Raw genomic sequence first — 17,226 nt, forward strand, 5'->3', positions numbered from 1 at the left:
GATTCCTACCCCCTCGTAGAATGGTGTAAGAATTGAATGCGAGGTTGCCTTGAAAAGAGCCGTGTTATTGTTCTCATAATTGTAAGAATTTGATAGTCATGGAAGGCAGTGTAAAACGTTCGCAGGTGAATAGGGTCTCTTCGTTTTTTACGAACGGCAGCGGATGTGCTGTTACAAAACTTCATGCTGTGTTAAAAGAGAATGGATGCCCTATGTAGGCAAGAGGGGAATGAAGCATGGGTAAGTAAATATGGGTAATTTATAAAATATAGAACATGCATGTATATATATGTATGTATGCCTGTATATATGTACAAAATCCACTGAGAAGGCTTTTGTTGGTCTGAAGCTACAGCAGAAGACACATGCCAAGTCACCACACAGTGGGACTGAACCCAGGACCATGTGTTTGGAACGTAGTTTTTTTTACCACACAGCCACACCTGCCCCTATGTATGTGTGTGTGTGTGCGTATGTGTGTATGGGTAGATATATTATGCATGTATATATGTGTATATATATATATATGTGTGTACATATTACATGTACATCTATATATATACATCTACACATAAAATACAAAATACAAAGTTATATCTTAATATCGCTAGTGATAACAATACTCAAAATATATAACAGACTGGAATTGTAGGCCCATCTCTTGCAATTTCAATCAATTGGATCTTGTCCTCCCTCTTATATAGAAGTGTATGGCTGCAGCGAAATTCATTTTTGGACTTTCTTCTATCGAAGGCATTTTAACAAAAATGCTTCCGTAAAGACGGTGAAAATATTGTCAATTTCCCCAAACAGGGACACAATTCAATTTTTAAACAATAACCAAAGCCCCTTCTCCGAAAGGGGGAGGGTTACGGTTTACAATTATTTAACAAATGCAACACAACAACATTTCCCTGACGAGGAACCAACAAATGTGATTACAATAGTCGAACAGTAATAATAATAACAAACCTTTTTAATTTATCCCCATTTATGTGAAACCACTTATTCAAGTTCAAGTCATTGATACAATTTTATACGAATTGCTAATACACACACACACACATAATAAGGGTGAAAAATTGAATATTAATTTGATTAATATGAACTGAAAACCAGGGTGTAGCATATAAGACCATAGCGGATCTTCCTCTAGCAAAAAGGACGACCACTATTAATGGCTCATCCTGTTATATAATACTTTCACTTTAATAGTTGCACACTTGCAAAGAGAAAGTAGGAGAAGTGTGGTGGTAATAGCAGGAGTAAACCACTTGAAATGAGAGAGGCCAATCGTAAAATATTGAGTTTTCTCGAATTTTTGCTTAATTGGGGGTCAAATTGAAAAAACTTTACATGCCATGAACCAATCGAATCTACTTGGAAAAATCATAGGTAAATTTCAATTGAAGAAATTCTATATTGTAGAATTGTATAAAAAAGCAACATGGGAACAGACAGAGAAAATCTGCCTTTTATCATAAGAGATAATAATACTCTGCTTTTTTGACTTACAATAAAAAAAAAATTGATTGATTGAATGTTTCCTTTCTTTTCTCTCTCTTTTTCTTCTCTATTGAGAGGATGAAAGAAGACTGAAATATGTTCTCAACTGGACTAACTAAATTTCAAAAAAATATACTGTGAAAAATCAATATCGTATGTTATCAGCTTAGTTTGTATTCCTTCATCAGTTTTGAGCTGTGACACTAAGAAAGACATGTACATCTCATTTGTTAAGACTGTCTAACTGCAAATAGATATATAAGCAAAAGAAACTGCACAACTGGTGAGTGTGTTATTAGCTAGCAATGCAGTAAGAGAAACTGTTGTAGGAAATTAGTAATAATGGTACACTCCTCCCATGTGACGAATGGAATAACCTAGTCACTATAAGTAAAGAGAAGTACGTGAAGTACCGGAAAACATAGTAGGCAATTAGCGATAGTCATGTCTTTACTACTGGTTTTACTAAGTATACTGTATTCCAAAGTGGGCATTATATAAATCCAACATTTTAAGGATTATAACAGTGGCGACGAGGAATTAATAGACTTAACAAGAATTTCATAAACTCTATGAGGAATACAACTCATGAGAAGTTAACAAACTTACAAAGTTTTGTTCTTTTTCTTTTCTTTATTTCTTTTACTTGTTTCAGTCATTTGACTGTGGCCATGCTGGAGCACCGTCTTTAGTCGAATCAAATCAACCCCAAGACTTATTCTTTGTAAGCCTAGTACTTATTCTATCGGTCTCTTTTGCCAAACCACTAAATTACGGGGACCTAAACACACCAGCATCTGTTGTCAAGCGTTGTTGGGGGGACAAACACAGATACACAACATATACACACACATATATACATACATATATACAACAGGCTTCTTTCAGCTTCCGTCTACCAAATCCACTCACAAGGCCTTGGTCGGCCCAAGGCTATAGTAAAAGACACTTGCCCAAGGTGCCACACAGTGGGACTGAACCCAGAACCATGTGGTTGGTAAGCAAGCTACTTACCACACAGCCACTCCTGTGCCTTGTGTGAATTTTACCAAACAAAATCATAAAAATTATGGAAAATTTGTTGGCTGGTTTGCTCAAGTTGCAGAAACAGCAACAACAACTGAAAGAACAACAATAACAACAATTACTATTACAGCAACAAATGTTGCAATTAATGAAGTCGTCAAGAAATTCAAAATATGTGTTCTCACCAGACTGTGTCCTGAACTCCTTAACAGTGTTCAAATACGAACCTGTTGAAGGAGTTACCTTTGAAACATACTACAGAAAATATGAGCAAATCTTCGAGAAAGAACGTAAAGGTTGGAATGACGAAATGAAAACACGCTTAATCTTGAGAAAACTGGTGGCAACAGAACATGAACAATACCGTAATTATGTAGTCCCAAGAAAACCTTTGTACATAAACTTTAATGACACAATGGATATATTCAGTAAAATTTACAGTGGAAAAAGCTCATTGTTCAACACATGCTGGAAATGTCAGAACATAGAGAAAAACAATGACAAGGCCTACATGCCGGTAGAGTAAACAGGGAATGCAAGAAGTTTAAGCTGGATGAACTAATGCCAGATATGTTCAAATGCCTGATTTTTACGTAGGAACTTACTGCTGGAAAGGACACAAAAGAACAAGAATTCTTGCAAAACTGGAACAAAATCAAGAGGTAACCCTACAACATGTGTCAGAAGAATGTGAAAGGATAGTCAAATTAAGACACAGCACAGAGGAAATTGAACATAAAGATTATTTCCAAGTAAAGTAAGTGTGAAATAATCAGAATAGAGATAAAGTGTTTTCTAAAAAGCATGGCAAAAATCAGGAAATAAACCCGTGTTTTGCATGTGGAGGTGTACACCTGAGGAAAAATTGTCCATTTTAAAAAGCAGAGTTCTTTTCTTGTGAAAATATAGGACATATAAAGACTCACTGTAGAATGAAGATGACAAAACGTCAGAACAAAGGAGAAAGAATAAATATTATGTCATTGGAAGAAATTGGTAATATAATGATGAGGAAATTCATGAAGGTGAATATCAGAAATACAAAGAAATTAAAAAGAAATTAGACACTGGAAGTGATATCACCATTATAAACGAAAAAACTTGGAAATATGTCAGTAAGCCAAAATTAATTAAATCAAAAAAAGTAGCACATGGTGTTAGGGGAAAAAAGATTATATTTTTTCGGTGAAATTGTAAGTAATGTGACATTTCAAGATCAAACAAAAAAGGAAAATTCTGTTGTGTCTGGGGAAAGTCATTTTCTTTTTGTGCTTGTAATGTAATACACTTGGAAATTTTAACAGTGAGTGTGTTACATTATAAGGCACAAAAAGAAAATTACTCTCCCCAGACTCAACAGAATATGCTTCAACACACGAACTCATATAAAGAATCTTGCAAACCCAATCCAAAAACGAAAAAAGGCAAAGATATATGTGTTAAAATGTTTACTTAATTTATTTGGCACAGAGTGGATGGAGCTATTCAAAATATGGAATATGCTCATAAGTATTTTGTGTGGAAATATAGTCAGTTCAGTCGAAGGTTCAAATGCAGCTGAGGGACTGAAACAAAAAATTTCAGTAAAACAGTATGGAACACTTGTATGTAAACCAAAGCACAATGAAAAATTGCCCACTATAAAAAGTGAACTTGGCTAAAAGTAGATGTTCCATGGTCAAAACTACACATCGATTTTTCTGGCCCTTTAAATGATTCTTACTACATAGTGGTAGTTGATAGTTTTTCGAAATGACCTGAAATTTGCAAGTGTAAAACACCAACCTCTTCAACTGTGATGAATTTTTTACATGAATTGTTTGCAAGATTTGGCATCCCAGACAAGATTGTGTCTGACAATGGAATGCAATTTGTGTCTAGAGAATTTTAAAAATTTGTGAAATGTTCATGGTAGAACATATGACAAAGGTGCCATACCATCCCAGATCTAATGGACAAGCAAAATGCTTTGTCGACACCTTCAAAAGAGCCCTTGGAAAATCAAATAAGAAAGTCATGGATGAGGTAGTTCTATAACAGTTATTAAGAGTGTACTGTGTGATACCAAATCCAAATGCACCAGTAGGTAGATCACCAGTGAAGCTGATGTTTTCAAGGAAAGTAAAATCAGTCTTTGATAAATTGCTACTTGGCAAGAAAAGAAAAGTGCCAGGGAAAACATAGCAAGATTCTTTAAAGTTGGTGAAGAGATGTATATGAGGACATACAAGAATGAAAAGCAGAGTTGGAAAGATAGTGTAAAATGATGTATTGAGTAGAAAGTAGAAAAGGCATACAAAAGAGACACAGGAACCAACTGAAAAAGAGATTAATGGAAAGTGAACCAAAGAAGTTGGAAGAATTGATGGAATGGTTGTAAGATACATTTCAAGTACCAACGCCACTGCAGGTAATTGAACCCAGGCATACAAATGAGAGAAAAAGAAAACATACTCCCTTCAGGTAGATGGCCCTGCTCGATGTGTAGAAAAGGCATAGATAAAAACTCTATAAGATGTACCCAGTGTAAGCTATGGACACATAAGAGGTGCAGCAATATCAAAGGAAGGCTAATTTGTATGTGGCAGATGCTCAGGAGCAATAAACACTAAAAATGTGCAGAGAACAACTTCTGTCACATTCCAGGGAGAAAATCTAGAAGTAGTTGATAGCTTCCATTACCTAGGTGACCAAGTCAGTAGCGGGGGAGGGTGCACTGAAAGTGTAGGTGCTAGAATAAGAATAGCCTGGGCAAAGTTCAGGGAGCTGTTACCTCTGCTGGTGACAAAGGTAGACAGTATGACGCATGTGTACAAACAGCCATGCTACATGGCAATGAAACATGGGCTGGGACTGCTGAGGACATTTGTAAGCTTGCAAGGAATGAAGCCAGTATGACCTGATGGATGTGTAATGTCAGTGTGCATACTCAACAGAGTGTAAGTACCTTGAGAGAAAAGCTGGACCTTAGAAGCATCAGATGTGGTGTGCAAGAGAGACGACTGTGCTAGTATGGTCATGTGGTGAAAATGGATGAGGATAGCTGTGTGAAAAAGTGCCACGCCCTTACGGTTGAGGGAACCTGTGGAATAGGTAGACCCAGGAAGACCTGGGATGAAGTGGTGAAGCACAACCTTCGAACATTAGGCCCCACTGAGACCTTTGGAAATATGCAGTGCTTGAGAAGACCCGGCAAGCTGAGTGAAACCATAACCTTGTGGCCTATGCCAGGGGTGTAACCAGCCCACTTATGCATACCTTTCCTTCATTGGACACTAAACACTGCTTGCGAAGACCTGTTGAGGCAAGTGAAATCGAAATCGAAATCAAATTCGATGACTGGCATCCGTGCTAGTGGAGCACTAAGAGCACCATCCGAGCGTGATCGTTGCCAGAGCAGCTAACTGGCTTCCATGCCGGTGGCATGTAAAAGGCACCATTCGAGCGTGATCGTTACCAGTGTGAAAAAACATTTGAGCGAGGTCATTGCCAGTGCCGCTGGACTGGCTCCTGTGCAGGTGGCACGTAAAAAACACCATTTGAGCGTGGCTGTTGCCAGTACCGCTTGACTGGCCCTTGTGCTGGTGGCACATAAAAGCACCCACTACACTCTTGGAGTGGTTGGCATTAGGAAGGGCATCCAGCTGTAGAAACTCTTCCAGATCAAGATTGGAGCCTGGTGCAACCATCTGGTTCGCCAGTTCTCAGTCAAATCGTCTAACCCATGCAGGCATGGAAAGCGGACGTTAAACGACGACGATGATGATGATGATGATAATGATGTATAAAAGAAACTCAAAACAGGAAGATGGAGTGAATAAAAAAAAATTTGCTAAATAAAATAACACTTCCTAAGAAAAACTTAAAAGAGGAAATGTTATAGGGAATTAGTAAAAATGGTACACCCCTCCCACATGACGAATGGAGTAACCTAGTCACTATAAGTAAAAAAAAAACTGTATCTAAAGTATCAGAGTACATAGTAGATGGTCAGAGATAGTCGTGTCTTTATTAGTTTTACCAAGTATACTGTATACCAATGTGGGCATTACATAACTCCAATATTTTAAGGATTATAACAAAAACATTATACCATGATATTGGAGAAGCAGTAGGAAACCGATTTACTCTATACATCATTGAATCAGTCATTGAAACCATCTGCTTTAGGTTTCTGATGAAGAAAAGACAACAAAGATATGGCTATTCCCTTCTGTTGGTACCAACTGTGATGTTTCTATATATTTGAAAAAGTTTTTGTGCTTTAACATATTATGGAATTTTGATTTCAAAAACTCCTTCCTTAATAAATATTCACGACTGATTTCCAGTTGCATGCACAGAAGATAACAAAACACTCAAGTCTTTCAAATCAATCAGCTAACTGATGGTGAGAGTGATTTCCCTTTGTAGTACATAGTAAATTTTGACTCTTCTATAGGATGGCTGGTTTGCTTTAAGGCCAGGACAGTCTTAGTATTACATTTCTTGAATCATTCATTTCATGTTTCTTATACAATGTTCTTCTAAAAATTACTGTAAATAGAAATATAATATACAATGCAATTGATTTCACCTCCACTGACAATCATGATTATAGAACCATTTAAAATTTGAAATACTATCATTATATATCTACTATTCAAATCATTAAGAATTTTATGTCTCTCTACTGTGTGTTCATAAAGAATTCTGTAAGATTTAAAACCTCTTATTATACCATAAACAGGAAAATTGTTCATGAAAGTAATACTCCTTGGTTATTAATTTTTCATCACTTGACTGAAAGTTTTCATTTTTTCAAGACAGATTATAACTTATTGGTTTGATGTACATTTATCCTCATCTCTGTTATATTCTTTATATGAAGTGATAGCTAAGTAAAAAAAAGTTTTAAAGAATATGATTCCAACCATAAATATTGAATACATAAGAAATAATAGCTGTATTTTCAATAGACAAATAAAACATTTGTTACACATAGTGTTTTGTTATATATTTTTATAATTTTAACTGACTATTCCAGTTACTATTCAATCTTATGTTCCAAATTTTCATCTCTCTCTCTCTCTCTCTTTCTCTCTCTCTGCTATTCTTTTACAATCTCTACAATGTTTTATCCTCTTAAAGATGCTTGCTCAAGGTACTGTACACATGATGAACCCCAAAACAATATGATTGTGATGCAAACTTTATTATACCCATAAACAATAAAGCATTAAAGAAAATACCATACAGTATATATTTTGCCCGGTTATAACCTAAGTTCAAATACTAATTAGAGTTAACTTTGCTTTTTCACTTTCCACCATCATCATCACAACCACCAACCACCACCATCATTGCCGTCATCATCGTTGTCATCATCATCGGTCTCATCACTATCATCATCATTTAATATCCATGTTAGCATAGATTGAATGGATTGACAGGAACTGGTAGATTTGAAGACTGCACCAAACTGTATTGTCTGTTTAGGCATAGTTTCAAACATCAACCACATGCAGAGTGAACTCAGTGCTTTTCATGTGGCACCAGCACTAGTGTGGTTACTAAGTGACTTGCTAGACAAGATCCTTCAACTAAGTGTGCATGTGTGTGTGTAGTAGTATTGAGTGGAGTGGCTTTGTCCCAAGTGATGGCACATTAGAATACGATAGAGGGACAGAAGCAGGTGTCTTGCAGGAAAAGAGATATATGGCTACTCAGATGGAAAGGAGAGGGATGAGAAAGAAGATAGAAAAGATGTATCAGGACCTACCCTCAAGTTACAAGAAGGTATATATTTTTAATTATTTACTGCTCATACATTAAATATGAAAGCAATTAGTTACCTATTATTTTTTCAAGAAGATATCTATGAGTAATTCCCCTCAGATTTGTTTATTTTAATATGCTAATTCATAATTAGTTAATAATTAATTTCTTACTTTGGTTGATGCAGCAACTTTAATTAACTTCACTCAGTTACCAATAATCATTTTACAAACACTGAAGCAGTTAAGTTACAAAGGATTGGATAGTGTAAGTGGACAGGTAAGAACATGAGATTGCAAAAGGAGAGTGAGAGATGGAGAGGAGGGAATGCAGGGAATGAGCACAAGTGAAGAGAAGGGATGCTAGGAAGATGAGTTGTTGGGGAGAGATTCATCAAGGACAGATTGTTTGCAGGGGCATAAACATAAATGACATGTTTTTAGGGCTTCGGTTTTACTTAGCTATTTCAGAGTTTGTAAAATGATTATTGGTAACTGAGCGAAGTTAATTAAAGTTGCTATCTTAATAATACTTATGCTGTGAGGAAAAAAGAGAAAAATAACTCAATGACTGATATTATTTTAGTCATTTCAGCCAATATGAGAAATGACTTTGGACATGCTTGAGGTTTTTAGACCTTTTTAGCAAAGAGTGGACATAACATACTTGCCAAAGTAATAAATTTGAAATATGTTGGAGTTATGACGGTGATGATTAGTTCTGTGATATTATTGATTTGTCAGATGATCCCTGAAGTACTGGACATCATAGGGTGATTCAACTGAAGGAATACACTGAAATGATTTCTATTGCTTTCCCCAGGATCCATAAGAAGATTGAACTCAGTATAGCTAATCAACAAAATACTAATCAATCTTGCAATGCTACTGTCTCTGGTTGCTACAACTGTGAACAAACCTCACTTTGGGGTACCTACTTAATGACAGATGAGCTTGATCAGTGAATTTAAGTGATTTGGCCATAATAAAGGAGACGGACAATAATCAGGCATGAACTGTAAATTTGTTGCCTATTACCTAAATGAAGTAGCTACTTCAATTCACTACAATTGTAATTATTAAAGAAAAAAAAAGAAATAGACATCTTAGTGAAGACACTAAGCCTAGAAGTTTCGATGTTCAGCTTATAATCATGGATTGGGTAGCTTGTCTTCTTCAGCAAGGTACTTCATTTCACATTGCTTTAATCTGTTCAGTTGTAATAAGTACCAGCTAGGTATTGGTGCAGCCTCCTGTCTTTCAAGCTATTATGTTCTGGTTGTCCTGTCAGGTCAACTGCTCACAACTACAAAGGCACCTAAAACACTTAATAAAAGCATAGCACATGTTATCAAACTATATTTGCTCATGACAACTGGCTGTGCTGTATTATATTATCTTAGCATTTCATTCACTTTGCTTTTAGATTTGATTTTATAAATACTGGTGTATGCCAGTGTATCAAAAATGTGATTTAATCATTTCATAAAATCCTGCTTGATAGATTACACTTTTGATGCTAAACCACTTGAGATGACACCTGTGGTTTAAAATTCATGTTTAAAGTGAGCAAAATTAAAATTTCCCATTAAAATTTCATATTAATTTTTGGTCCAAAAATCAGTTTAATAATGACAATATTCTGATATATTTTACAATTCTGATATTTTCTTACAATATTCTTCATTATTTTCAAAATTAACTGAAACAAAGAGAGTGTATTTGAATATCAAAAAAAGTAATAAAAGTATTAAGTACCACACTGAAATAAATATAATAGGGTCAACATGACTGATTAAAGCTCTTGAATGCAGTGCACCAGTAAGAAAAAAAATGGATGATTACTTCAAATTTCTCACTAACAGTTTTCAGCTTAAACCCAAGGTCGTAAGAGTCCAGATGGTTCATGTAGTTTTTTTATGTCATTTTAGGAATAGATATTTTACTTATATTTTTTTAGTAACACATATGGATCAGAACAATAGTTGATAATGAATTATTGTTTCATATCTACAAGAAACAATTAATATTTGTCGATAATTATTATTTTAACAGATAACATTAAAAAAAAATGGAATCCCACTCTATAAATCTTTAAAACTGAAAAAAAAAATGTTATCATGTGTAATAATTAAAACAAAAATCTAGCTTTGATATAAGCAGAAAGTTGAGTTCATTCTAAAATATTTGCTTCTGAAATGAAATCATAAACAAAAGACAAAAATAATTTATGAAATTTTATGAACAATATTACTCAATAACTTCTATTTAAATTTTTGCTTAGAAATTTCAATTCAGAATTTATAGCTTTTGTCTTATCAATATTTCAATAGAACATCATTGGAAAAGCTATTTACAATTATATTTCCTATAATGTAGTTTGTTCAATATTTTGTATGTAAAACAATTTTTTTTTATTTCAGACAAAAAAGCCATCACTTTTCTTCAACCAGCAGTTATAAAGGTGTATAAAATACCTATTAAATATATTTATTAATGTAAAAATACATACCTTTTCCAGTCATAGATATATATTTTTTTCTCCCTTGAGTAATAGTTTTCTTTTTTTGTCCCTCTAACACTCAAATGATTGTAGCTTAGCTATGCTGGAAATTCTGAAAGTAATGAAAATAGACAATATATGTTGTCTATGTCCAAGTCATAATTTATGTGTATTTCTAAACACAACTGTCACTTGTATATAATCTGTTGCTTCTGTAGGTATAGGTGAGTGTAAATATATGCCTATATGTGTTTATTTGTGAGATCTCAGTAAACCTAAAGGCTATTTCTTCATCTGAACCTTCAAGGAGAAAAATCAATAGAAAAAAAGTAGTTTGGATCTTGTGAATACACATGCATATGCACATACAAATTTTTGTGTGCATGTGTGTGTGTGTGTGTGTGTGGTGTGTGTGTGTGTGAGAGAGAGAGAGAGAGAGAGAGAGAGAGAGAGAGACAGACAGAGTGCACAGGGTGTAAATGAAATGAAAATGTGTTAAGAGAAATACTTCAGAATGGTCAGTGGCATATTCCTGAACAACAAAAATGAATAAGGGCATATTTAATACCATTCAATATAAATTCTTGATTTACTGTAACTATCTCTGTTTCCAAAGAAGGTAGAACAATTACTTGGTGGCAATTGGAACTGACTCCAAATGAGAACTGGAAATAAACTCAAAAGTAAAGAATTCTCCAAAATTGAGTTGTTATTAAAGAAAAGACAGTCTGTCCATGTCTATAAATAACACCCCTCCACCTCCCACAGAACACTAACAAAACTTTTCTTCACCTGTTAGGCATACCTATATATAACACCCCTCCACCTCCCACAGAACACCAACTAACAAAAATTTACTTCCCCTGGTAGGCATGCCTATAAAGAACACCCCTCCATCTCCTACAGAAAATCAACTAACAAAAATTTACTTCACCTTATAGGCATTCCTATAAAGAATACCCCTCCATCTCCTACAGAACACCAACTAACAAAAATTTACTCCCCCTGGTAGGCATGCCTATAAAGAACATCCCTCCATCTCCTACAGAACACCAACTAACAAAAATTTACTTCACCTGATAGGCTTGTCTATAAATAACATCCCTCTAACTCCCGCACAACACAGGCATGCCTATAAATAACACGCTTCCATCTCTTGCAGAACACTAACAAAAATTTACTTCTCCTGATAGGCATGCCTATAAATAACACCCCTCCACTTCCTGCATAACACTAATTAACAAAAATGCTCTTCATTAAGTTCACTTTAAGGATGACTAAGTGGATGAACCCTGATGAAGCAGCACTGATAATAATGCAAGGATGCATCTGCAACTGTGAGTAGTCAATGCAGTGGAAACACACGTAGGTCATTATAATATTGCGCATAGAATTATAAAATAAATTTTGTGGATGAACAAGTCTCCATACTCTTTATTATCAATAATAATATATACTCCAGACAATTTTTACAGTCCAGCGAAGCATACACAGAATAACCCATTGGAAGAATTCACAGAATGACTAGCAACAAATAGTAGTTGCAGAAGTTAAATACCAATCGAAGTGGTTAGCTGTTAATTGGAACTTAACTGAAAGCCAGTGTGGTATCTGCCCAGATAACGTATCCCTTTAAACTCATATTCTTATATATATAGCAAATAAGAAAATGGAGGAACACAATAGTTGGTTCATCAACTTTAGGACAAATGTCCTAAAGTTGATGAATCAACTATTGTGCTCCTCCATTTTCTTATTTGCAAAATAAATTAATGGCAAAATATCTCTTTACCTTCACCCATTTAATACACTAGGTAAGTTAATTGCAATGCAATAAAAAACAATTGTGTATTAATAATTGGGTATCATACCAACAGTATATTGGATAGATATTATCCCTTAGTGGGTTGGATCCACAACCCCTAACTTTCTTGGAGTTATATATATATATATATATATATATATATATATAATATATATATATATATATAGATATATATATAGATAGATAGATAGATAGATAGATAGATAGATAGATAGATAGATAGATAGATAGATAGATAGATATCGTGTTGATAGCAAACTGTGAGAATGAGTGCTCAACACTGCATTGGTAGTTAAATATTCTTTATTTGTGGGTTAACCAATCCACCATTGGTTTCATGTTAAGAGAGGTATATCTCTTAAGGATTTTCAGGTTTATTGCATTGGATGTTGATGTTTATCACTATCTTGGATAAAAACATAAAATCATGATAAAAAACACAATATATAATATATACAATATCACTTGACAACTGGTGTTGGTGTGTTTGCATCCCCATAACCTATATATATTTCAGAGATGTACTTGCATAGCAAACGACCGGATCTGAGATTGTGTGCTGGAATGAAAACAATTGCAGTGTGAAAGGTGTTTATAAGCCATTTAAGAAACACACAAAAAACGTTAGATTCACTTCAACATTTAAATTTAATTTGCCAAAATATTTTCAATGCTTTGAGACCATGACCTGTTCACTGACAAAATAGTGAGGGAGAGAGAGAGAGATACATACATACATGCATATATATTACATACACATGCATATGAGTATACATACCTGCACATACACTCACACAAAAACTATCTTCCCTCTTCCCAGTTAGCCTTCCTTTGATATTGCTGCACCTCTTATGTATCCATAGCTTACATTGGGTACATTTTATGGAGTTTCTACCTACACCTTTTCTACAGATAGAGCAGGGCCATCTACCTGAAGAGATTTGTGGTTTGTTTGCCTTCCTACTTATTAAGACTTTTACATATATTTATTAATTTATCTAATTAATTATTTTATTATTGTTATCTTTAACCTGAAGAGTGGTTATATTATATTGAAGTGATTTTACTACTACTACTATTATTTTTACTATTATCATTTCTTAAATATAGCTACGAAACACGTGTTGTTACTCTACCAAAAATATACGTTTTATTTATTATTTTGCACATTATTTAATCATCGTTATATGTTTTATCTTATATTTAATCTTTCTATAATATGCAATTTAATTTTTCATATTGAATTGATAAAAGGTGTTTTTTTCAAATTTATATATATATATATGTATATATGTATATATATATATATATATAATATATATGTGTGTGTGTGCATATGTATATATCTAAGCATGTGTGTCTTTGTGTTTGTGTTTGTCCCCCATCACAACTTCACAACTGATATTAATGTCCCTGTAACTTAGTGGTTCAGCAAAAGAGGCTGATAGAATAAACACTAGGCGTTAAAACAGTCAGTCCTGAGGCCAACTTGTTTTACTAAAACCCTTCAAAGTAGTGTTCCAGCATGCCCACAGTCAAACAACTGAAACAAGTAAAAGAATAAAAGAACAAAAGAATATACATACACATGCACCTCACCCCCACACACATACATACATTTACACATACATATATTCCTAAAAGATTGCGAGGAATAATTGCAACATGATTTTTATAATATTATGGTAATCATCCTCTAAAAGAAATATCATAATTTTGAAAACTATAAGATTCTTGGAAGTTTACAGGGAACCATAAAATACATAATTTATTTCTATGGAAATTGTATTTTTCTGAAGTCTTTAATTCATAAAGTAGTAAAAATTCACATTGATGATACTGAATATACAGTCTTTCATTGGGAGAACATCATTGAAAATTACACTCTTTATTTTACCCTTGTCACCTTAAAAGTCATGCAGGTGGCACGTAAAAAGCACCCACTACACTCACGGAGTGGTTGGCGTTAGGAAGGGCATCCAGCTGTAGAAACATTGCCAGATTAGACTGGAGCCTGGTGCAGCCTTCTGGCTTCCCAGAACCCCGGTCGAACCGTCCAACCCATGCTAGCATGGAGAACGGACGTTAAACGACGATGATGATGATGATGATGAATACAAGAAATGAAAGAACTCTTTAAAAAAGTGTTACTGAATTGTGCATAAGAAATTATTGGTTCACTTTCCTTTGCCTTCCCATTGTTATTAAATATGTAAAATTATTGAAAATAAGTTTAAAAAATAATGTACACAGCAAATGTTTAAAATAAATTTAGCTATGGAATGGTATAAAAGACATAATCTGTCTATGCTATTAAACTTCTGCTGTATGACTAAGTTGGTAATACTAACAAATCTTAATATGCTATACTACATCTTTGTTTTCTGTGGGGGATGAGGTGAACTAGAAATATAGGGTCAGTGACATCAATGGCTGAAGCCCCCTACTGGAAGGCCAGCAGTGAGGGAGGTCACATGAGTGGAGATAGCACTAGCATGGGCTTCTTTGCTTCGGGACGGTCATGGTGTATGGATATGTGTGGACGTATGATCTGAAGGGAATTTGACATTAGGTTCTGGCCAGAGATTAGACAGGTAGCCTTTGGATGTAACCCAGCTGGAAAGCCAATGCTGCAAGAGAACCTGAGAGGTAGGGGAATCGTACTTCATTCTTCATACTACATTTTTGTATCAGAGAAACATGGATGAACATGGAGTGCCAATCAGATTCTTCAATACTACAATGTAACACATCACAAACCTGAACATTATAAGACTAAAAAATCTGAATACTGAAAGCTCTAAATAATGAAGAATCATGATATTGAAAATATGAAATAATAAAAGCCATATTACAGTATACCAAACTCAAATGATCAAACAATTCATGGATAAAATTAGTTACATGTCAACCTCTAACCCCCAACAAGAGAAAGCACCACCAGAAAGTGTTGTGGTTCACACTACCCTTCTCTTTAAGTGTTAAAAACTCGAGTTGGTAAGATTTTTCTTAACTTAGTGGATAAGCACTTCCACCATACAAATAGGTTCAGCAAAGTATTCAATAGGCATACCCTGAGAATTTCCCTTGACTGTGCAACCAGTGTAAAACAGATTTTAGTAGGTAGGCCCATACCTGAGATAGATGCAGGATGCTCATGCAGAGGTAACATAACATGTCCACTGAACAGCCACTGTAACATGGAGACCATTATATAAGTGGCAGAGGTAACAGCCATAGGACCAAATAGGCAACCAAATGTGCAAAAGTATGTGGAAGCAACTGAAGGCCCCCTCAGAACCTACTATAATGACCACAAGTCCTCCTTCAACATCCTAGAGCAACATAATGCCACAACCCTGGCCAAGTACATTTTGTCTTTGGAAGAAAGCACCACTGTGTACAACATAGTGGAAGATTCTAGAGAAATGTAAACCATATTTCAATAGCAGCAAGAAGTGCAGGTTGTGATTTTAAAGAGCACTCAGCATCCTGAATAGCAGAAGTAAAATTTTTAATCCTTGCCCATATGAAAGGAAGTACATCCTATCATACCTGCATGTCTCATCATGATTATAATCATCAGTCCTCTAACTTCGGTCCTCCACCAATACCCTGATGTCCAGCAAAGAGTTTGACTAGAGTATACACTAATCCACCCACAGACAGACATGCACGCCCCAACACAGCGGACACCTACCCAATAGACTGTTTTCCAACACCTTCAATATAAACTCGAACACATTGTATCCCTACACACACTGCATGCACGCATGAAGGCTCCACAAACTTAACCAGTACATAAAAAAAAGAAAACACACCAACGAACAGAGATGTATATGACCACACATCTCCTGCAAAGGTTATACATATAGTACCACAACACAAATTCCATTTTCACAAGAATACTTAAGGACACAGACATTTTCCCACAAGGAACTTAAGGACACAGACATTTCCCACAAATACTTCAAGAAAACTCTTACCAACTCACAGCATAACCACCCCAATGGTGATGCTTAGGTATCAGGGGACATAACTCTTAACTCAATCTGCTACTCATTTCATTTCATCATCTTTTTCACAGCAATCACAAACTGGATGTGTCTATTCACCTCCAACAATAGAGAGCTATCTCCATATTAGCTACCTCTGATGAGCATAGGGCTGCATAATCAGATTTTTACCTAACACTCTGTTGAATCCCTAACATGAAACCGATTGGCAAGATCAGCTGTAATGGATATACATATAATACTGTACACTTCGGATAATATACCCACTCTATCAACAGATATACAAATGCATTTTTCCCTGACTTATGAACTTTTAGACAGCTTACACATTTACACACACACTCATATATATATATCTATATATATATATTTTCAGGTGAAGCCATGGCATTATGGACAATAAAGCATTGCGTGTTTGCCTATGATAGTTACATGAATAATAACAAGTCTGTCACAGCAGTTCAGCATGAGCTTCAGCACCACTTCAACACTCACTGAAATCAGGCTGTTCCCACCCATAACACAATCCTACATTGGGTGAATGCATTTTGTACACAAGGTATACTAATGACTAGGAGACCGGTAGGGACACCA

At 35.0% G+C, this 17,226-nt stretch overlaps 1 long non-coding RNA gene across 1 annotated transcript; it reads right to left on the reverse strand.

The window, feature by feature from the left end:
* Nucleotides 1-288: 288 nt before the first annotated feature.
* LOC118762526 lies at nt 289-16,748 on the reverse strand. Its single transcript, XR_004998282.1, has 3 exons — nt 16,664-16,748; nt 13,690-13,691; nt 289-301 (listed from the first exon to the last, which is right to left on the reverse strand). It is a non-coding gene; the product is annotated as an uncharacterized LOC118762526 (long non-coding RNA).
* Between the last annotated feature and the right edge of the window lie 478 nt (nt 16,749-17,226).

Source organism: Octopus sinensis, linkage group LG3, assembly GCF_006345805.1.
Source record: "Octopus sinensis linkage group LG3, ASM634580v1, whole genome shotgun sequence".
Taxonomy (NCBI): Eukaryota; Metazoa; Mollusca; class Cephalopoda; order Octopoda; family Octopodidae; genus Octopus; species Octopus sinensis.